The 23,293-nt window shown below is 46.4% G+C and overlaps 2 pseudogenes; one reads left to right on the top strand and one right to left on the bottom strand.

Annotated features, from left to right (window-relative positions):
* Positions 1–4,418: 4,418 nt before the first annotated feature.
* LOC101432409 (transcription initiation factor TFIID subunit 9-like) lies at positions 4,419–8,833 on the bottom strand (annotated as a pseudogene).
* Positions 8,834–10,505: 1,672 nt separating this feature from the next.
* The window catches only part of LOC101431539 (monocarboxylate transporter 1-like), a 67,746-nt pseudogene continuing 54,958 nt past the window's right edge, over positions 10,506–23,293 (top strand).

Raw genomic sequence — 23,293 nt, forward strand, 5'->3', positions numbered from 1 at the left:
AGCAGATTGTCTCAAGGAAAACAAAGAAATCTGCAACATAGAAGGAGTTACAACCACAAAGGAATTTGTGGACTTCCACCTCTGTCTTAGTGGCAGGTCTCTCTGAACAATTAGATAAGAAAGAAATAGTTATTCAGAAGTAGAAATGATAAAAGGATCTTTAAATCATGTTAAACCACTTATGCCAAGGAAGGCTAAATCACAGATACAAGATCCCATGCAAGCAGAAGTGCTAAATAGGGCATTTGTCAGTGAAACCATGCTTGTAAGAAAATATTTGGCTAAAGAGTTGACTGAGACAAGGAAAACATTCTGGCAGCAAATATGCTAACCCCTTGAAGCCTGGGTGGTGTGACTGTGGGTTAGTCGAGGCTGATAGAATTTAACTGCTGGAAAAGTAGAAAAACTTAGCAACATTAATGTTCTCGTTTGGGTACCATGCTAATTCTAATTGGGCCTGAGTAGCCACATTGATAAAATTTGTGCTGTTAAAATTCAGTTGGTGGCGGACTTGGCCCAGTGGTTAGGGCGTCCGTGTACCACATGGGAGATTCACGGTTCAAGCTGGCCCATGTGCAGTGCTGATGCGCACAAGGAGTGCCGTGCCACGCAGGGGTGTCCCCGTGTTGGGGAGCCCCACGCGCAAGGAGTGCACCCCGCAAGGAGTGCGCCCCGCAAGGAGAGCCGCCCAGCGTGAAAGAAAGTGCAGCCTGCCTAAGAATGGCGCTACCCACAGGGAGAGCTGACACAACAAGATGATGCAACAAAAAGAAACACAGATTCCCGTGCCGCTGACAACAACAGAAGCAGGCAAAGAAACAAGACACAGCAAATAGACACAGAGAACAGACAACTGAGGGGGGGAAGGGGAGAGAAATAAATAAATAAATCTTTAAAAAAAAAGTTTAGTAACTTTTGAACTGGACAAACCTCTGAAAGTAAAAGAGAAAAAAAAAAAAAAAAAGAAAAATGCTGGCTGCTTTCGTAAGCCTGCAATTAAATCATGGCTTAGTCTTGATAGCAACCAGCCTCCTCTGCCAACTTGTCCCTAAAAAAAACTGTTGCTAGTGTTGCATGCTACTGGGTATTTGAAATAAAGAAAAGTTATGTTGGTATATAACCAAATTGAATCATTATTCTGACAAGCTTGAGTGTTAATGGTAATTGTATGTTGAAAAAGAGGTTTGCTTGGAAACAGTTTCCAAAATCATTGTGGTAACTCAAGTATGGAAGGTCTATAGAATGTGCTTTATTATTATTAAGGAAAAGGAAAGTAATTTTGTCCCAAGAAAAGACTGGTTATTAGGAAAGAGTAAAATGTGGGAAAAAAGCCAAATGGTTACAGAAAGTACAGAAAGTTCGTGGAAAAGGAATTTTTGTGGTCAAAGTTGAATAAGATTTAATGGGCCTATCTATAAAGTTTTAAAAGACTTAGTATCAAATAGTATATATAGTAATGCAAAACTAATTTGGTTCTCTGTTAAAGTAACAAAGTTTCTTAAATCATTAGTTTGTTTTAATTGAAGGCTATAAAAATGTTTCTCATGAATAATTGGTATACAAAGCAGAGAGTCTGTTTTATCAAAATAGCTTCTTGTACTTTAATTTTATCACGTCCTTGGTTTTTTAAGAAAAAACAAGTCTTTGTCTTCTCACTTTTAAAAGGACATAATGGTCAAACCTAACAACTTTAACACTTTGCTTTCTCAAAGTCAAACCCTAAAACATATCTTTTTATGTCAAACTATTGGAAAAGTTTGTTCTTTCACCTTGAAGAAAAATGAAATAATAGAAATAGTTATGTTTATTTAACATGTTATAAATTGAATGAAAAGTGTTTAGAAAGTGTTATAAAATGAAAAGGGATTTTCTAACCTGTTAATTAAAGGTGTATGGGTAAAATGTTCATATAAATACTTTAAAATATATAAAATTTCTAGAGATTTAATAAGGTTTTCTGCATAATATTAAATAACAGTATAATGTTGTTCATCATGGTTTTAATTATTTTAAAGATTTTTATGTCACAGAAATAACCTCTCTATCTGGGAATCAAGAGGCAGATGCTTTGGCTCACATTCATCTGATTTGCCCCACCTCTGCTAACGAAGTAGGCCTATGGCTACATAAAGAGAGTGGCCATGTCCGGGGGAAGGCGGGAGGAAGGCTGCTACAGGGTGGCACATAATAGTAAATTATTGTGAATTAAATAAAGTAACAAACATTGCTGTTTATTGCAAGAAGTTAGTACCCGGTTATGTCACTAAGACTTTGAATGCTTTCTTAGTATCTCCTTAGACAAGTCAAGCCAGCTTGCGTTCGCCCCCACATGGGAAGGCAGCAGTGGACTTTAACAGTGCTTCCCCGAGGGACGTGCGTAGCCCACCCATCTGTCACGGCCTCCGCGAAGGAGCTGGTTGGTGGGAAAAACCTGTGGCTGTTAACCCTACTTCATTATATTGATGATGTTATGTTCACCAATAATTCTCTTTCAGAGTTAAAAGAACCATCAAAGACTTTAGTATATTTATCGCATCTTGAAAGCCAGGAATGGGCAGTCAATTGGGACAAGCTGCAAGGTCCCAGCTGCTCTGTCAAATTCTTAAGTGTTGTTTGGTGGGGTAAGATAAAAACCGTATGCTCTGCTGTAATCGATAAAGTTCAAAGTTTTCCCAAACCACACACTCCAAAACAATTGATGGCTTTTCTGGCGTTGGGGGAAGTAGAGACCGTTCATCCTTCATTTAGCTCAATATTCACACCATTGTGTGTGTTAAGAATGAAAGGCCATACGTGGGAATGGGAGCAGCCCAGCAGGTAAAGAGGGCAATAGCACAGCTCAGGCAGGAAGGGAGAGGATGGACCCTGACTTAACCCTGTGAATTGGAGGTGGCCAGCGCCGATACTGGCTTTGGGTGAGGTTTGTGGCAAAGGTAACATTCTAAACAAGCACCCTTGGGTTTTAATCACAGTTGTGGAAAGGGGCCAAATTATGATATAGCCTCTTAGGAAAGCAACTGCGTACAGCGTGTCATGCTCTGTTGCAAGTAGAGGGCTTACCCCGATAGTGCCCCGTCACTCTGAAGACTGCCCTCCCTGTCCAGGGATGGACTGCAGATACTAGAAACAAGATAGGAACACGCTGCCCTCGGTGGGTAGAGATCTGTGGAAGGGCATCTGGGACACCCGCCAGCAGTCTATCGCATCCCTGCCCGCTCCTCTAACACCCCTCTTGGGAATGTTGAGGCAGATGCCCTTGCGAAGATCCAGAGCCATACTTTGAGGCCCGAGAAGCAGCGTAGCGGCACTGGAGGAAAAGCGGACACCGTGGCTACCAGCCTCTGTGGTGGCACTTCCACCACCCGCAAGGGTCTGTCATGCTCACTTGGTTGACATGACAAGTACCTCACTGGATGGGACTCACTGGCCGAGCACGAGGACAGGTGGATCACGCTGGTTCCCTCCTGCTCTCAGAAGGGGCAAGGTTTGCTTTCCCTGCCACAGACACTGCCACGGGACTCTTGTCACCGGCGGGCTAATCGCCGCCTTAAAAAAGGTAAGTGGCCTATCCAGGGTGCCAATCCAAACTGACAGCGACCAAGAAACTCCACTTACCAGACACCTCACGCAGTCTTGGGCTATGGACCAAGATACTGTTTGAACTTTCCATCTGCCTTATAACCCTACTGATTATAAGGTCTTGTAGAAATGAATGGCCTTTCCAAGGAACAAATAAAAGACAATGAGGGGTCTTTACAACAATGGGCTAAGTGGCTGCATCCAGCCTTGACCTGTTTAAATTCTGGCTGAGGGGTACAGCCCTAGCTCCAATTGAAATGCTAACAGCAGAACCAAAAGAATACAAGTTAAAGGGCCAGCCACCCTCCAGCCCAAAAGGGGAAGTAATAATTATCTATGGTTGCCTATGCCTCAAACCATACAAACTGAGGAAAATGAGGTCCTTTGGCCATGGTACTGGCCTGCTCAGCCTTACTGGCTGGGAATCTTAAGTCCATGGGAAATAGGAGTCACTCAAAACATTGTTATAAAACCACAGTTTATACAAAAAATACCAGAAAAATCTTAATTAATCCAGTGTCTCCTATTCCCACTGGGGGACTATGTGTATTTATGTGGACTCTTCTTATGCCTAAGCTAGTTTTTTTGTTCATTTGCTTGTTTTGTTTTTTGTTTTTGATGAATGACAATTTAATTTTTTACACTTAAAAGCTGATGAAAAACCACTTCTAATACTCTTAAAGAAAATCCAACATCTCAGTTGAAAAGTATGGTAACCATATTTACTCATTCAATACTAATTAAATTGTCTAAAACAGAACTTGAAAAGATCCAGCATGTATGGTTTCAGAACAATGGATTCAAGATCAAGTATACATGTTACATGCATCAAGGCTAGATTACAAATTATTATAGTCATCATCATCATTGTGTTTTCTTTTCAATGCATTTGATGGTTCACTGGCAGTATCTTGTGATGATACCATGTTAGTGGTAATAAGAATGTTTTTAGACTCAATTAATGCTGGATTAATTAGAACATTCTGAACGCAGATGTTGCAGGAATGGATGCTTTTACAGCCAGGGACTGTGAAATGAACATCTGTACTGTCAACCTCTGCCCTGCGAGGGACATTGGCGCCCCTACTTTAGAGGAAACGGTCATAGTTTGTGGGGTTGGTGAGCCTAGTATGGGGGTACTAGGTCTGCTAGTAACTGAACCCACATTTAACTGGGGAACTGTTATTCTTCTTACAGAACGAGATGCCTTTTTTTGTAAAGACTTAAGTTTATGGTTTGGGGCAGTTAAGCAGTATCTATCAGGAGGCCACCTAGGACCTGAATATGGCTTAATCAATGGCAAAAGGGTTTGATTTCTTTGCCTTGCAATATCTAATAAAAAATCTCTTTGGGGAGGGGAGGTAAAAGATTGGTCGGCTCGACACCGGCTTGCCAATCACGCATCATCTGCATCAACAGTAGCTTTCCTAGCATGGCTTGAAAAAATTTTTGCATCATCTAGAATTAGGGTCACATATCAGAAGGCAAACTCCAACATCCGATTTGTAATTCTTGGCTCACATCCTGTAATCTCATATCCTTCAGGATCTGTGCCCTCATCTGAGCTTTCCGGGCATGCTCTTGGGAGAAGCCATCTTGCCAGACTCCGTGACATCCGGTGATCAGGCTTCTTTAGCTAAATCGCCCACATTACTGTATTTCAGTCCTGATCTTGATGCAGGTTCTTTGCCTAGTGTAGTTTTTCCAACCCCGGGTGTACCGGTGAGCAGGATGTTCAGCTGGAACGCGGGCCTCACCGCGATGGCTCCAAGCGCCCAGACGCACACACCCCACGTGCAACAGCGAGGAGCTGGAAGCCCCAAGCTCAGTTTTGATGTCACTAGAGAAAACTCAGAGAATGTAAAAGGGGACAGTTTATGGTATTAATAGGAAGCCTCCTCTAACCCCCCCTACCTGATGCTTTGTTTTCTGCTAATGGGAACGCTGCTTATATACTGCCAAACCAGCACGCTCTGCCCCTTACTGCGCCCCATAAACATCTTTCTTCTCGCCCACAGAGCCCTAGCCAACACCTTCCTGCAGTGGCTGCAGCAGGAACTCACAAACCTGCCAGCCTTGGGCGCTACTCAGGTAGGGGAGTAGGGAACCTGGGGCACGTGGAGAACCAGGGGCAGGGAGTCACTTCCCGAGAAACCTGGGGCAGGTGGCGGGTCACTTTTCTAGAGACCTGAAGCAGGTGAAGTGTCAGAAACCCCAGCAGCTGACAACAGGTTGCAAGATTTCTGGAGAAAGATGTCTGCTTGCAAGAGGTGGAAGCCTAAGGGCACTCAAACAACTGGCTCAACTTACCCAGTAACCCTCCCCTTGCCCAAGGGCTTATAAGCTGTCAACCAACAACCCTTGAGGTGTGCTGCTCAGCACACACCGCAAACACTTGCTCTCCCTTTCCGTCCTGCAACACTGTTCAGTAAACCATCTTGCTGCCTAGCTCCATCCTTGAATTCTTTCCTGTGATGGGACAAGAACACTCTCCGTCAACGCTGCCGACCGTCCTTGGACTCTGACTGCTGTAAATTTGACAGCGTGGAACACCTTGCGGGCATGGTATAATACAACCCGCCAAGGACTTTGGAACAAAACCCTTTTCTTTAAAACTGAAACCCAACTGCTGTCTTTCAATAGGACTCGTAATTATACTCTTCCCTTGTAAGAGAGCAAGTGATATTACGATATACTGTATATGATAGTTTAGAATGGTTAACAGCTGAGTTTACCACCCCAGATCACATCGCCCCTGTCTGTATGAAACAACAAGAGGGAATCTGTAATGTGGGGTGGTTGCCCCTGAAATATGTAATTTCACTGTCCAGCATTAATGTTCAATGTTGTGTAGATATTCCTGATCGCTCCCATAATAATTCACAAGCGCTAAAGCATGTGCAAGAGCACATACAGCACACTGATAAACTGGCTACTGACCTCCTATCTGGTGGGTTTTATTCCCTTTCCTGGCTCTGGCAACTTTTTCATAGGTCTACTAGCTTCTAGTGGAGGACTCTTACTATTTTTCTGTTTTCTGCTATTCTGTTGCTGTGGAATGTGATGCAGTGTGTGTCTCTGGTTAATGCCAGCTGCTACCAGGGGTGGCTGGTGGGGGCCCTGAGGCTGGTATGCCCCTCCCCCTTAGTGAACCGCAGCCTGAAGCAGGAGCCACCTGGTGGGAAATGGACACTTACTAGTTAAAAAGTAACAAACCTCCCCAAAGGAAAGAATGTACAAATGGTCCTGTAAACTTTAATCCCGCAAGGCTGTATACTCCCTGTAACATCACTGAACACTCCCTTTGTGCACCTCATGTAACTTTTGCAGACACTGTTCTCGTACCCTGTGGAATGTCTTTGTCCTGAGACCCCTTACACTCCCCCTCCTTTTCCTGCCTCTTTGCGGGGCACTACTGTCATACTTAATCAGCCGCCATCGAAGTCCCTCGTCGGTAAGTCCCAGTAAAGCTCGTGTCTAACCACTGCTCTGGAGTGTTCCTTGGTCTTATGGCTGCCCCATCCCATGCCCTTCAAAGTTGGGTTGAAACACCATATGACTCAGAAATTCCTCTTGTGCATATATAATCAAGAAATTTGAAAGCATGTTCACACAAAAACTAGCACAAAAGTGTTCAAAACAGCATCACTCAGAATAGCCAAAAAGTGGAAACAACCCAAATGGATTGTTTCCATTTGGACAAATGGAAATGATGAATGGGTAAACAAAAAGTGATATGTCTGTGTGACAGAATACACAAAAGCATGGATGAATCTCAAAACAATTATGCTGAGAGAAAAAGCCAGACACAGAAGGCCACATATTGTATGATTCTATTTATATTAAATGTCCAGATAGGTAAATCCATAGACACAGAGAATGGATGGTTAGTGGCTGCCGGCGACTGAGGAGAGAAGGGACCAGGAGTCATGGCAAGAAGTATGGGATTCCTTTAGGCGGGTCATGAGAATGTTCTGGAATTAGTAGTGATGGCCGTACAACCTTGTGTTGAACTAAAAAACCACTGAACTGTATACTCGATAAGGGTGACTTTCATGGTACATAAATTCTAACTCGATTTTTAAAAATATGTTCAGTGAGTAGGCAGAGTTCTGGCAATAGGGCTTTTCCCTGTTGCTGACATAGTAACCTCCCGTAGACGGTTTCTAGTCTAAGACCATTTAACAAAAGGTGAGGAGAGAGCTGGAGTCATCTGCCTCAGGATTTATTCCTGCCTGTTCTCAAAAGGTGTTAAAAGGTGTGGTGGTTTGAAGCTCTATGTACTCCTGAAAAACATGTTTTTAAATTTGATCCCTTCCTGTGGGTGGGGACCCGTTGTTCCCAACCCATGAGATGAGGTTCCTTCAGTTAAGGGTGGCTATCTCAGTCAGGACGGGGCTTTGTCTTATCACTGGAGTCCTTTATAAGAGAACGAAATTTAGAGAGGGAGAAAAGCCACCAAAAATAGGAAGCTGAAATCATCAAAACCTGAAAGAGAAGGGGGAGGTGAGGAGATGCCACCTTGTGCCTTGCCATGTGACAGAGGAGCCCAGGATTGCCAGAGGCCAGTCCCAGAACGCCCCAGTCTCCCAGGAGAAAGCATCTCCTTGAGGTTGCCTTGACTTGGACATTTTCCTCAGCCTCAAAACTGTGAGTGAATACATCCCCTTTGTTAACTTGACCCATTTCATGTGATTTGCTTAAGCAGCTATAGCAGTTTGATATGGTTATGAATTCCAAAAATAGATATTGGAATATGTTTGTAATTTGGTCTGTACCTGGGCATGATTAAGTTATGGGAAGGGCTTTGATTGGGCCATGTCATTAGGGCGTTCAGTCCCCTTAGTGGGTGGGGACTTGCAGGTAAAAGGCATGGCAAAGGACAGAGTTGAGGGTTTCTGATGTTGGAGTTTGATGCTGAAGACTTAAGCTGGAGCCCCAGGAAGTGAACTCACAGAGGAAAGAGAAGCAAGTCCCAGGAAGAGAGGAACCCTGAGCACGGAAAGCAGCAAGCCCTGGGAAGAGAGGACCTGAGCCAGGAGAAGAACAGAGAGGAATAGAGATGGCTCCTAGACACAGCAGAACCCCCAGGGAGAGAGACAGAGCTCTTCACCTGATAGTCTACAGCTGACCTTGTGGAGAGAGGCAAAGTCTAGAGAGCCTCATAGTCTACAGCTGACCTTGTGGAGAAAACAGAGGAGCTGAGCCCAGAGGAGCCCAGGAAGCCTGAACCCTGGCAGACGTCGGCAGCCATCTTGCTCCAACACGTGGAAATAGACTTTGGTGAGGGAAGTAACTTGTGCTTCATGGCCTGCTGTCTGTAATCTCCTAGCCCAAATAAATACCCCTTTATAAAACCAACCAGTTTCTGGTATTTTGCCTCAGCACCCCTTTGCCTAATACAGCACCTAGGAAGAAAGCAAGGGCTCTATTCAGGTCATGTCCTTTGGACTCATCCTTTCTTTGCTTGCAGAACTGTACTCGATTCTAATCTATTTTTCATAGGAAAACGTTGGGGAGAGCTTCCAAAAGATCTTGCCTAATATCTACAGGTTTTCTAAACCCCTCTGGTTCCCAATGCAAGTTATATTTTCTTAGTTTACTCTCAACGTCTGCCCACTCTTTTTTTCCATTCAGTATTGTTGCATCTGGATTCCTACTAACATACAAACTGGAGATCCTGGGACTATATGTTCCTGAAATTATTCTGAATTCCTTGGTAAATTTCTGTATATTTTTTTCCCAGGCTTTGGAAAGTTCTTGCCATGAGTTCTCAGCTGAGTTTTTAGTTCATCCCTTATCCTTCCTTTTGTAAGTTTCTCCAAGGAAAGAGAATAAACAAAATCCTAAAGGACCCCCTCTTGCACGCCTACGAAGCGGGCCCGGGGTGTGAAGACTGGACGTGGTGAACGCGGCTGTGGCAGCCGAGGCTTGCCCCTCCCCGGCTGAAGTGCTCATTCCCCCAGCCGCTGGGGGGCTCAGTGGTGACAGAGGCCAGGTACGTGCTGCTCCAGGAACTGCCCGCAGCTGAAGAGAGTCGCCTCCCCTAAGGTGGCATCGTGGCAGCCTACAGCCAGTGGCTGTTTGACGAGAAAGTACCTAGACTCACTAGTCAGCCTGGGACATTTCTGACGGGTGGCGCCAGGGCTCCCCGAGGGGCGGGCTGAGCCCTTTGGTGTGAGTGCATTGTTATGTAACTTTTCCCTCTACCCAGTGCTTACCCCCAATCCCCACTCTCCACTGGGGTTCCCCAGACATTAATCCACAATAAACTTCCTTCATGCAAATCCCCATCTCAGAGCCATGTTTTTTAGGAAACGACCCCAATCCGGAGGCAAACATAGACTTGGGATAAAGAGAATGGGAGAGAGATAAGGTCATTAGGCACTAACATAGAGGTGGATTTATCTACTACCGTGCTTCCCTTCTTAAGAAGATACAGGGGGTGGGGAGCAGATGTAGCTCAGGGGCTGAGCGCCTGCTTCCCACGTGCAAGGTCCCGAGTTTGATCCCCGGTACCTCCTAAAAACAAAACAAACGAAAAAAACAGCTTCTACTGGGGAGCAGGTGCAGCTCAGTGGTTGAGCGCCTGCTTCCCATATAAGAGGTCCTGGGCTCAGCCCCCGGTACCTCCTTTAAAAATATATATATATATACAGCAGGTGGTAGAGAGGCAGCGCCTGGGCGCTGGGCCAGGCCCGGGGAGGGCGCGGACCCCCGCCAGGCCCTGCCCGGGTCCGGCTGCCCTGAGCCCTTCGCGGGGCTGGGCCGGGACAGCGCACGCGCGGGGCGGAGGAGCGCGGAGGGGCTGCGGCCCAGGGCTGTGGGCAGCGTGAGCGCTGCGGTCTCAGAGCACCGGCATCAGCAGTGCGGGGCTGAGGTCCTGCGGGGGACGAGCCAGGCACGGGAGCACGCGGGCGCGCGGGATGGAGAGGAGTCCGCGGGAGCGAGGAGCCGTGGGTGCCCGACAGGTGCCCCGGGAGGAGCACCCCGACGCAGGGTGCCCGGGAGGAGCACCCCGACGCAGGGTGCACGGGGCGGAGGCGCTGCGGGAGCTCGACAGCCTTCGCACCCGCCGGCTGGACACGCTCACCCAGCCCGGCGGCCTCCAGCCGGTTCGGGAGGAGCAGGAGATTTCCGAGAGGAGCGGGGAAGCGGAGGGTATCGTGGATCTCCAGGAGTGGGAGAAGCTCAGCTTTGAGGTGAAGTGCCGGGGGACTCCCCTCCTGAGCCGGCTCTGCGCCGCGGGGACCCTGGGGGCCCTTGAGCGCGGGGGATGTGCATGTAGACTAAAGGACGGTCAGCCCCGTCCTCCCAGGGTCAGGTGACCCAAGGACCCTGACCTTCAGCGCCAAGAAGTCCAAGGCCTGTGCTGTGGCCCCGGGCGCCTTGACCCCCGGCCCAGTCCCTGGCTACACCTCCCACCAGGTGGGCCAGAGCCTGTCCATCCTGCTGCCTCCGTTTGGCCACAGGGAGGCCGGGCCCACCTCCCCACCACCTCTCAGATCCCGTTTCTCGGCAGGGTCCTTTCCCTAGATGTGTGTGGCCTTTCTAAGGGAAACTGGGCCGTTCCCACTGGGCGGCTCTGGGGTGGGGCTCCGCTCCAGATCTGGGTGCAGCCCTTGCCTGCGGGGCATCTGGGGCCAAGCTGCTCCCCACGGGCCTCACAGCTCCAGCCTGCACCTGCCCCGGGAGGGTGTCTTGTTCATCACGTGACTGAGCCATCAGGGTTTTATGAGGGTGGGTGGTGGTGGGACAGGTGACTTCTGGAGAAGCCCTGCCTGTCCACCCCCTGCCCCCCCGCTTTGCATGTGTAGGTGTTCCCTGGCAGAAAATCCTGGGGCCAAAGCCCCTTCATCCCCTCATTTCATTGCTTCTCAATCTTTTTCGTGACCCGGCACATGGAGAAAATATTATTTTTCTAGTATACGAGGGCAAACCGATAGTGATTTAGAACTCCAGTCCAGCTGCTGCTAGCCAGAGGCCTCTGGCTTGGGGGCTGTGTGACATCCGTTCCCCCCCCCAGGTCCTGCCAGCTCCTCCAAAGAAGGGATCCTACCTCCAGGTAACCCGATTGCAACCATCGGCCCACCTCGGACCTGGCTGCTGAGCTCCAGGCGGCAATGGCATGACATTTTCCCAGCGCCTATTCCCAGCCGATGGCCCCCTTCGACCTAAAGTGCAGACCTGGGGGTGAGGGCTTCCAGCCAGCACTGAGGGAACACGGGCATCATTAAAGGCTTTTAAGGACTTAAAGAAAAGATACAGCAAGATGCGTGCTGCCTAGTTTGGGAGATTAATAGTAGTGCTTACAGAGTGCTTACTGTGTGCACTATGTGCAAGGCACTATACGAAGTTCTTTAGATAAAGTCATTCAGGGAAGCGGACTTGGCCCAGTGGTTAGGGCATCTGTCTGCCACATGGGAGGTCTATGGTTCAAACCCCGGGCCTCCTTGACCCGTGTGCAGCTGGCCCATGTGCAGTGCTGATGCACTTGTATGCAAGGAGTGCCCTGCCACGCAGGGGTGTCCCCAGTGTAGGGGAGCCCCACGTGCAAGGAGTGCGCCCCATGAGGAGAGCCGCCCAGCGAGAAAGGAAGTGCAGCCTGCCCAGGAATGGCGCCGCCCACACGGAGAGCTGACACAGCAAGATGACACAACTAAAAGAAACACAGATTCCCGTGCCGCTGACAGCAACAGAAGCGGAGAAAGAAGAAGATGCATCAAATAGACACAGAGAACAGACAACTGGGGAGGGGGGAAGGGGAAAGGGAAAAAAAAAAGGCATTTAATATTCATGACAACTCTAAAAGGTAGGTCCTTTTTTTTTTTTTAAGATATTTTAAAGATTTAAAGTTTTGATGTTGGAGTTTGATGCTGAAGTCTTAAGCTGGAGCCCCAGGAAGTCAGCACACAGAGGAAAGAGAAGCAAGCCCCAGGAAGGGAAGAACATTGAACCCAGAGAGAAGCAAGACCCTGGAAGGGAGGAACCCAGGAACCCTAAACCCTCGCAGCCATCAGCAGCCATCTTGCTCCAACAAGTGAAAATAGACTTTGGTGAGGGAAGTAACTTATGCTTTATGGCCTGGTATCTGTAAGCTCCTACCCCAAATAAATACCCTTTATAAAAACCAACCAATTTCTGGTATTTTGCATCAGCACCCCTTTGGCTGGCTAATAAACATCTCAAACAGAATCAATCTGAATAGACCTACTCCAAGACACCTGCTATTCAGAATGATAAATACCAGAGATAAAGAGGATTCTGAAAGCAGCAAGAGAAAAGCAATGTGTCACATACAAGGGAACCTCAACAAGACTGAGTGCCAAACTCTCATCAGAAACCATGGAGACAAGAAGAAAGTGGTAAGACGTATCTAAGGTTCTGAAAGAGAAAAACCACCAGACAAGAATTTTTAAATTTTATTTTTAGGTACCAGAGCTGGAGATTCAACCCCAGACCTCCTATGTATGTCATGATTCCTTTCCTTTGCCCCTCTTTCCTCTGTGCAGTGTCCAGCCTTCCTTGGTTTCCTAAATCCTAGAAGATTTTTTTCAGCTCAATTCTGCCTGTCCTCTAGCTATCTTTCTAGAAGAAAAGAGAGTCCCATGACTTTCTAGTCTGCCATTTTCCTGGAAGAGCAGTGAACTACTTATACATATGACACAACATGGATAACACTCAAAATAATTACACTGAATGAAAGAAGACAGATAAAAACACATTTGATATTATTCCATTTATATAAAATTCTAGAAAATGCAAACTAATTTACAGTGACAAAACTCCAAGATTAAGAACCCCAACTCTGTCCTTTGCCATGCCCTAATGACGTGGCCCAATCAAAGCCCCAATCATAACTCAATCATGGCCAGGTACAGACTAGATTACAAACATAATCCAGTATCTATTTTTGGAATTCATAACCATATAAACTGCTACAGGGTGCATGTCCTTTTTGGATATTGATATTTATGTCTTTCATAAGACAGTTTTCTGTCATTATTTCCTCAGATGTTCTTTCTGCACCTTTTCCATTCTCTTCTCCTTCTCGGACACTGATAACATGTGTTTGTACATTTCAAGTTGTCATTCACTTCCCTAAGACCCTGTTCCATTCTTTCCATTCTTTTCTCTTTCTATTCTCTCTTTACAAGTTCAGTTGCTCATCTCTACAATTCACTAATTCTGTCCTCCAGCAGTTCAAATCTGCTGTTATATGTTTTAATATATTTTTAACCTCATCCATTGTGTCTTTCATTCCCATAAGCCCTGTTACTTTTTTTTTTTTTGCAGGCTTTCAAATTCTTCTTTATGCTCATTCAGTGTCTTCTTAATATCCTTTATCTCTTTAGTCATATTTTCCTTGAAGTGATTTAGGCAACTTGTGTGATTATCATTGATTAGTTGTCTTAAATCCTATGTCTCATCAGGATTTTTGGTTTGTTCCTTTGCTGGACTATTCCTTCCTCTTTCTTAGTATGGCTTGTAATTTTTTGCTGATATCTAGGCATATAACCATGTGGCTGAATTTACTCTGACAGTCAATTTCTATCTCTTGACTAGTGGTTTTGTTTCATGACTTTTCTTTGATTTTTGGTTCAACTTATTTTAAGTCTTTAAAATTGCCCAGCTTAAGTTATCAAAATAAGACCAGGGACTCACTAAAGGGGCTCAGATTCGCTCCAAGCAGACTGGGGTGAGATACTCCTAAAAGTGGGTTTTCTCCTTGCATTTTCCAGGCCTTCCAGCAGAAGGCGCTCTTCAGATTAATCTTTTCACAGAGATGTCTTCTTTCATCCTCCACCGGCTGGTGATTCTGGTCTGGCCAGAGCCGAGATTCAAAGTGGGCTATGCTGGCCAAATTCACTGAAGAGAGACCACTCTGCTCTCTGCCAGTTCCCCCTCTTCCCATCTTCCCAGGGAGGAAGATGTCTGTTTCCCTCTCAGCTGGTTGCAGCCAGCTTCAGATTTTATCCAGGCTGTTCGCCTTGAGGGTGGGGGATGGGTGCGCTTCCTGGCCATGGAACTTAGCAACTCATGGTTTTTGTTTTGGCCTCGTTGTCTTTTCTCTACCTTGCCCTCCTGGAGGATGCACAGCACTCTTCTGGTGTACAGATCTCCAAAGCAGCAAACTCAGACAGCTCTTTGCCCTTCCTCTGTTGTTTTTCTGAAAGAATTGAGCCCTGCCTACTTTCTCCGATGCCATCTTCCCAGAAGTCCTCTAGGAGTAAATTTAACCAAGAAGATATTCAACTGGCCAGTACACTCATGAAAAGCTGACCAACACCATTAGCAATTAGCGAAATTCAAGTCAAACCACAGTGAGCTACCACTTCATACCCTCAAGAATGGCTATTGAGGCACAGCGTCAGGCAACAGTCTGGCTTGCCTCTCTGGCCAGCTCTGGCGTGAAGTAGGTACCGCTTCCGCTAGGGTAAGGGTGGCTGGTACGGGCGCTCCGCCCTCGGCCTGGTACAGGCATCACCGCCCTCGGCCTGCCCTTCGGCCCTCCCACCGCACGTCATCTCATGCCCACCCTGCTTGCCAGCCGACCGCCTAGCCTTATAAGGGCCTGTAGCCTGCCCGGACCAATAGGGAGCTGGGGCCAGCAACGGCCCTCCCCGCACCAGCCCAGTATATCAGTGCCTGCAGTTCCGCAATAAACCAGATCTGCGCCATCAGCCAGTCTCTGTGGTCTGTCTCCTCTAGCCGGGCGGCGTCGTCCTCGCCTCCTGCGACCCCATGAAGCCCTGCAGTGGCTTCAGCTATTTTAAAAATGAAAAATAACAAATGTCGATGAGTGTATTAGTCAGCCACAGGGGTGCTGATGCAAATTGCCAGAAATCTGTTGGTTTTTATAAAAGATATTTATTTGGGGTAAAAGCTTACAGTCACAAGGCTGTAAAAAGCCCAACTCAAGATTGCTTTCTCACCAAAGTCAGTTGCCCCATGTTGAATCAAGATGGTCCCCAATCTCTGGCTGGTCTCTCCTTGCCCCCTGGGCCTCCTCTTCCTCTTGGGGCTCTGTGGGCCCAGCCTCTTGAGGCTTCATGCCTAAGCGAAGTCCTCTCTCTCCTGGCGTAGGGCTTATTTCTTTATGGGCCTCCTATGTCAGTCTCAGTTGTTCTGCCTTCTTCCAAATCTCAGCTGTAAGGTATCAGGCAAAATGTCTCATCTCTCCCTGGGGCTTCAGCTGTTTGAGCTTTCTCTTTTTTGTCACATGGTAGGACAAAAATGACAGAGCTCTTTCTTCCTGTGTGTCTGTCTGTCTGTGAGAGTCTGTTTATATCGGACCCACCAAGAAGGTGGGGACTCAACCTGAGTCATGTCTTACTGATGTGGTTGAATCGAAAAGTCCTCAAAATGGGAAGCGGACATGGCTCAAGTGGTAGAGCATCCGTCTACCATATGGAGTGTCCAGGGTTCGATCCCTAAGGCCTCCTGACCCATATAGTGAGCTGGCCCACGCACAGTGCTGATGTGCTTTGTCACGCAGGGGTGCCCCTGCATAGGGGAGCCCCATGTGTAAGGAGTGCTCTCCTCAAGGAGAGCCATCCCATGTGAAAAAAGCGCAGCCTGCCCAGGAGTGGTGCCACACACCCAGAGAGGTGATGCAGCAAATGATGCAACAAAAAAGAGATGCAGTTTCCCAGTGATGCCAGATAATGCAAGCGGATGCAGAAGAACACACAGTGAATGGACACAGGGAGCAGACAATGGAGGGAAGGGGAGAGAAATAAATAAATAAATAAATAAATAAATAAATAAGCCCTCAAAGCAATCTTAACACATAATCTAATCAACGGCCCATCAACTGAATTTAATATATTATCTCAAATTAAAATGAAGAAGGAGGGAGGGGGCAGAAGCAGGCAGAGGAGAGGAAAAAGAGGAAGAGGAACAAGAAGGAATGTGACTACCCTGCACTGAGCATCTGCCCTCAGCCTGACTTCCACCTTCTCTTTGGCAACTACTACCGCTGCCTAGTTGTTTTCGTTTCTGTTTTTCATTTGGGGGTAGAGGATAAAAGAGAGGGAGGAGGCATCTTTGCTTTGATCTCCTTTAAAAAAAGATGAAGACCAGAACCTTGTGTTCTCACCCTTCCTTGCGCTTGCTCTTTCTCCGATGGTGGGAACGTGCATGTCTGGTTTCCTCACTCTGACTTCTCCAGAAGTGACTGGGAGAGCTCCTGGCCACGTTTTGTTCTGCTACTGTCATCTCTTGGATGTCCCGGAGGCTTGACTGGTTAGGTCCTGCTGGGGTGCATGAGCACTCCCTTCCCCCATAAGCACAACTGGCCCCTGTCCACCAGCGCCTTGCCAAGACTGTTCTCCCTGTCCCCTCGCTCCTGGCCCTCTGCAGCCACCCAGGCTGGGGAGGGCTCTCCACCGTGGAGCCCGGCCTTGGGGAATCACAGCCTCAGGGGAGCTGAGATCTGGGAGAGCAGTGAGAGCTGCACAGTGTGGAAGAATTCAAGACAGCTCTTTAATGGAATACTGGAAAATGTTCATGTCAGATGGAGGAATGAGCTGGCAGCAGAAGAGGGCACATGCCAACGTCAACGCAGTGACAAAGGGAGAATATAAAATTTGCTGTGTCACATTATAACACAAGATCTTGAAAAGTATTGATAATGAATGGGAAAAGACTTAATGTATGCCACATGGAATGTGTAGAAATTTGGGGAAAGAGTGAGAATAGCATTAAATACCTTCTTTAAACCTTCATGTGCATCTGTCCACAGTACACAGCAGTTGCTGCAACAGTGAGTAACTGCAAGATATGAAGACCAGACCAAGTAGCTTGAGTAAGAGGGCATTTTTACGGCTCGAGCACCCGCTTGCTTCCTGTTGTACAGTTGGTTATGGTCTGCTTATACTTGCCGTCACCTGAAGATAAGTGAGCTCAGTTCAGAAAGTTTATTTTCTTTGAAGACTGGAAGGCTTTATTGCCAGGAAGCAGATGTGGCTCAAGCTATTCAGCATCTGCTTCCCACGTGGGGGTGGGGGGTGCTTCCCTGTGCCTCCTAAAAACAACAGCAACAAACAAACAACATGCATATAAATGAGGAAAACAACAACAACTCAGGAGAGCTGATGTGGTTCAGTGGGTGAGTGCTGACATCCCACTTCTGATGTCCTGGCCCTGGTACCTAAAAAAAAAAAAAAAAGAGAGAGACTTTATTGCCAGTATCTATGTTTTTAATGTTGTAATATCACAGAGACAGAAAATTGTGTTTTATGAATTTTGTGTCCATGAAAGCCAGCTGCAGAAAATTAAAAATATTTATAAAATGGGTTCACCTTTAGGTATTAATACTCTCATTTGACAATAGGATTATTTAAATGACTCGATATTCTGAATACAGATATAGCACAAAATATAGAATTGCATAAGTGTGCTTTGTTAAATGGTGAAATAAGGTAAGCTACAAAATCATCATATTCATTTAAACAGCAAAGCAAATTGTTCTGACATATCTCGAGTCTTTTGAATAACCTGCATTTCCCATTGCCTTTCCTGTAATTAACCATTTGAATATTTCAGTTTAAGCAATGCTTCTACAAACTTCTTGTAACTACTCATAACCACATAGTCATTACTTCATTTCAAGACAGATTCTGCCTTCACAGAACACATTCCCTCACTTAATGCCATCACAATACCTTCTACAACTTGCCATATGCATTCAAGTTTTGTCCTACATACTTCCATTCTGGTTTTATGAAAACCAGCCATCTTATCTTAGGATGAAAAAAATTTCTTGAACAAACTTACCAAATTCCAGTCACACTCCCACAAACTTTTTACTTCTTTCAATATCCATTTAAGTTTCACATCCTTCATTTCATTCTGTGAAGAAAAATAAACTATTCATTTCAATTTAGGCAAGAATTATCTTTTGTGAAGAGGTTTGTAGTAATTTCATTAGTCAAGACTTAGAATTTTCATCACTTTAAAGATTTAATATACGTAATGCAAATTTATCTTTTTAGCATTCATACTTATTTATTAATATAAGCACTTATTTAATTTTTGGCCAGTTGAGTAGAGCTCTTTTATGAATTTTCATTTATCAATTTAGTATTACCAATTTTTATTACCATTAAAATGTACACTGGCACTGAACAAAGAGACAAACACAAAAAGACTGACGAAATACTGACAGAAACATAAAGCTATTAACTTGACTCATAATTCTTATTCCTTTGGTATGGCTACTTTTAGGTTTTTCATTATTTTGTATCTTTTTTTATAGGTTTTGTTTTGTTTTGTTCTTTTTTTTTTAAGATTTATTTATTTATTTAATTCCCCCCCTACCCCGGTTGTCTGTTCTCTGTGTCTATTTGCTGCGTCTTGTTTCTTTGTCCACTTCTGTTGTCATCAGCGGCACGGGAAGTGTGGGTGGCACCATTCCTGGGCAGGCTGCACTTTCTTCACACTGGGCGGCTCTCCTTACGGGTGCACTCCTTGCGGGTGGGGCTCCCCTACGCGGGGGACACCCCTGTGTGGCAGGGCACTCCTTGCGCGCATCAGCACTGCGCATGGGCCAGCTCCACACGGGTCAAGGAGGCCCGGGGCTTGAACCACGGACCTCCCATGTGGTAGACGGGCGCCCTAACCACTGGGCCAAGTCCGCTTCCCTCATTATTTTATATCTTTGATTTTACTGCCTTTAAGATTTTTTTCCTGGACTCAGTGTTGCTTGTAATATGCAAGCTTGTTTTTGGAAACACTTTTACTAGTAATCAGCAATAGTTAGGAATATTTGAGCATTATAAATGCCAGTTAAGCTTTAATACAGAAGTGTAGATAGACAGGCATTTAACACATGTATTTTGGATTGTTGCTTTTTAGGAGTGCACTTAGACTTAGGAGTCAGCTAAAAGCTTACTTGTAAGAGACAAGCAGCTATAGATTTGTTAAGGTTATTAGGGACAGCTGGTATTGAAATTTCTGTAAAACAAGAAGGATCAGAACAACAGGACCTGAGACGGTGCCTGATGTGGGAGGGATGAGAGGGAGAGGGGAGCGTGAACACCACAGGCTTTCTGCCTGGCCACTGCCTGCAGAGGGAGGACAGGAGCTGGGCGGGAGCCTGGCGAGCGGGGAGTCGGGCTCGCGAGTGGGCGGGGAGTGGGGAGAAGGAGCGGGTTCAAGGGGAGAGGTGGGGGAGCCGGGAGGATGGAGTGAGTCAGGGGCTGCGGAGGCGCAGGCGGAGGGGGAGGGCGTGGCCAGGGAGATGGGAGTCAGGAAGGGTTTTCCGCGTTCGCAGGGGTGGGGCGGGGAGGGGAGGCCAGCACCGCCCTAGTGCCTGGACCAGGAGGAGAGAAGGTGGGGGCGGAAGGCGGTGACGATGGCGGGGAGGGGAGTCGGAGGACGGGGGTGGGGGGCAGGTGATGTCGGGGTATACATGGAGGAGGTGCAGGGGAGCCCGAGCAGCCGGATCCAAGTCGGGTTTTCAGGGATTTGGCGGTGGAAGGGAAGAATAAGAAAGATTTTGAGGAGGTTTTTGGTGTAAAAGAAGAACAGGATTGACAGAGGGAGGGGCAGATACACAGATGAGGGAAGGCCTGAGTGAGAGGAACATCAGGCCACTTGCACTGTGCCGAACAAAGTTCTTCAAGTCTCGGAAACCTTGGGAGTCAAAAGTGCATTTTCTTTCTAAAGATTTATTTGCTTATTTATTTCTCTCCCTCCCCCCCCCCCCCCCCAAGTTGTCTGCTCTCTGTGTCCATTCGCTGTGTGTTCTTCTGTGACCGCTTCTACCCTTATCAGCGGTACGGGGATCTGTGTTTCTTTTTGTTGTGTCATCTTGCTGTGTCAGCTCTCTGTGTGAGCAGCGCCCTTCCTGGGCAGGCTGCACTTTCTTTATTGCTGGGCGGCTCTCCTTACGGGGCGCACTCCTTGTGCGTGGGGCTCCCCTACGTGGGGGACACCCCTGCGTGGCAGGGCACTCCTTGCGCGCATCAGCACTGCGCGTGGGCCAGCTCCACACGGGTCAAGGAGGCCCGGGGTTCGTACCCTGGACCTTCCATGTGGTAGACGGACGCCCTAACCACTGGGCCAAGCCGCTTCCCAAAAAGTGCATTTTCTGACCATTGACTTTCATTGTCCAATTCGTATTGTGGCCACACGGGGGATGAACAGAAAATGAGCTTTTTAGGTTTGATTTCTCTTTCTGGGTTCAGAGTTTTAAGGTTCTGAAGGAGACAATCCTGGTGCATAGTTTTTTGGGGGGCGGAAACTGAATCCCCCATTTTAGGTGGCTTGGGCAAGGCTAATGATCTCTAGGACAGGGGAGATTCTGAGTGAGACAGGCATCCGCGAGTCAGTCAGAAATCTCCAAGGAAACAGGAAACTGTGCTTGGAGTCAGATGTCCCAGAGCCAAAGGGTTCCTTCCCACGAGGACACAGACTTTCCACCCACATGGCCCCTGGGGACAGCAGTGAGGGTCACTGACCTAGCGCTTAGCACTTTGGGCAGGTTGTCCTGGACAATGGAAAAAGGAGAGAGAGCAGAACCCCCAGTGGAAAAAACTTTTAACTCACCCAGCCGAGGTTTAATGTCTGGTGTGGATGGGTGCTCAGCCACTGCAGGGGGGAGACTTCTCACCAATCAATCCATCAGTCAACACGACCCCAGGCTGGGTTTTCAGCACCAAATGTTAGAGAAAAACAGTGCTCACGGGACGCAGGCAGGAAGTTTTTTAGGAAGTTCTCCCAATGGAGGGCTGCCAAAGAATAGACTTCAGCCCCCCACCCCCCGCTGGCGTGGCGGGGGTCTGAAGGGAGACTTCAGCCTGCTTGTGGAAGGTGCAGGTGTGAATTGATACAGTAGGTCAAATCTCAAATCGGTGGGGAAATGTTAGTCCCTGGGGAGGAGGGTAGAGTGAGGACGGACGGCCTGGGGCCAATACGGGATTGTAAAAGTGAATTCTTCTCCCTTGGCTCGGGGGAGGTGGGCTAGGAGGTAGGACGTTCTCGGAATGTAGAAGGGTTTGATGGGCCTGGGCCAGGGGTGAGGGGCCTTACCTGCTGCATTCCCCCTGTGCTCTGGCTCCTCCGTCATTCCTGGGGGGAGACGCGCCGCCTTCCCCCACGTAGGCAGCTTGCTCCATCGATGGGAATGGAGTCACAGCCTGACGACCTGGTGATCACTGCAAGCTTGGAAGGGAGAACTTCTAACCTAAAGCTTCTGCTAAATAAGCAAGAGTTTTGTCTTTAGGTGAAATCTGGATTAGGGATATCAGAGCAAATACACTTGTATAGGAAGGAGAGGCTGACTGGGGGAGGACATGCTTATGTGGCTGATGATAGCTGTGGAACTTTTGTTTGAAAGGTGTATTTTACTAACATCTGCAAATGAGTGTTCGGAGGAGTCTGGTGATAAGGATAGGACTAATGCAATCTTCTCTCAGGAAAAACAAAATGTTAGTTGCTCTCAAGATTTTTTTCAAGCAATGTGCAGAATTGGAGTAGCATAGGTAAATTCAGAAATATCCTCTGACTTTTCATATGAAAATGAAGTTACTTGATGAATATGATTTTCTAGGTAGTAGTATCTTGTACATGTGGTAATCAATATTGGTTGTTGTTTTTCTTTTGTCTGTTTTTTCTTTTGATTATAATTATTATCTGTTGGAGCTTCCAGATAATGAAAATATTAAGTTTCATTTCATACCAACTCTAGCTTTTCTACATGATGTGGTTTAGTAAAACTATCTCCTCTTTACGATCTTTAGTGGAAATATGTTAGGTTCATTATTTTGTTTCTTTCTGTTGTATTTTACCCTTTAAAACACTTAAAATTTTATCCAAAAAAAGAGCACATTAGTTCTATAAGTTTGAAGACACTCTCTTATACAATATCCAAATTGCCTTATTTTTTCTTTTTTTGCTCACAGACTTCATAATCAAGCTGATTTCTCGTCTTTCTCTTTTCCATGCTATCCTTTTCAGATGCTAAAACTTGCAACAACAAACTAACCAACAAAACCCTTATAAACCTAAATTTTCCATTTACTTTGCCTGGGCCTAAACTCGAAAGACTAAAAAACATTTAAAGATGATATTTTTGGCCTTGTGTTATTCCTATTTTTCCACAATGTACAATAGCTTGTTGAGGAGAGCCAGAGCAGTTCATCTTCAGATTATTTGTGAAAAACACAGCAAAATGGTACAGTGCTCTGTCATCTTTTAGAAAAGAAAGAAGGCTCCGAAATTGTTTCAGTAATAACACACTCATGTGTGTTGGACTTCATGGATGGAATTTATAATCATGACTAATGTGGGCCATGACAGTGCTAGACTAAATTCTGGTATTCCAATGGACTAAAATATATTAGGAAAACTTTATTAATTTGAAGTATATGAAATGGGAGGCAATAATATGATTTTATGTGAGTACGTTTATTTTTATTATAAGAACAAACAATTTGTTAACTTTTACAAAAGAAAAAGAAAGGAGGGGGATGGTAGAGGAGGAAGGGGGAGAAAGGGGAGAGGCAGATGGAGGGGGGTGAGGAGGGACGAGAAGGGAAGGTGGAAAAAGGGGAAGATTGGAAATGAAAAGGATTTGAGAGGAAGACACAAATATAGAGGGTAAAGAATATCCAAAGTAGAAGTCTTGAAGGGGACTTTTTAAGTGTGGGTTTGGGGTGGAAGTACAAATGATATAGCAAGTTGGGTGATGGGTATCTGGGAATTT

Source organism: Dasypus novemcinctus, chromosome 9 (assembly GCF_030445035.2).
Source record: "Dasypus novemcinctus isolate mDasNov1 chromosome 9, mDasNov1.1.hap2, whole genome shotgun sequence".
Classification (NCBI taxonomy): Eukaryota; Metazoa; Chordata; class Mammalia; order Cingulata; family Dasypodidae; genus Dasypus; species Dasypus novemcinctus.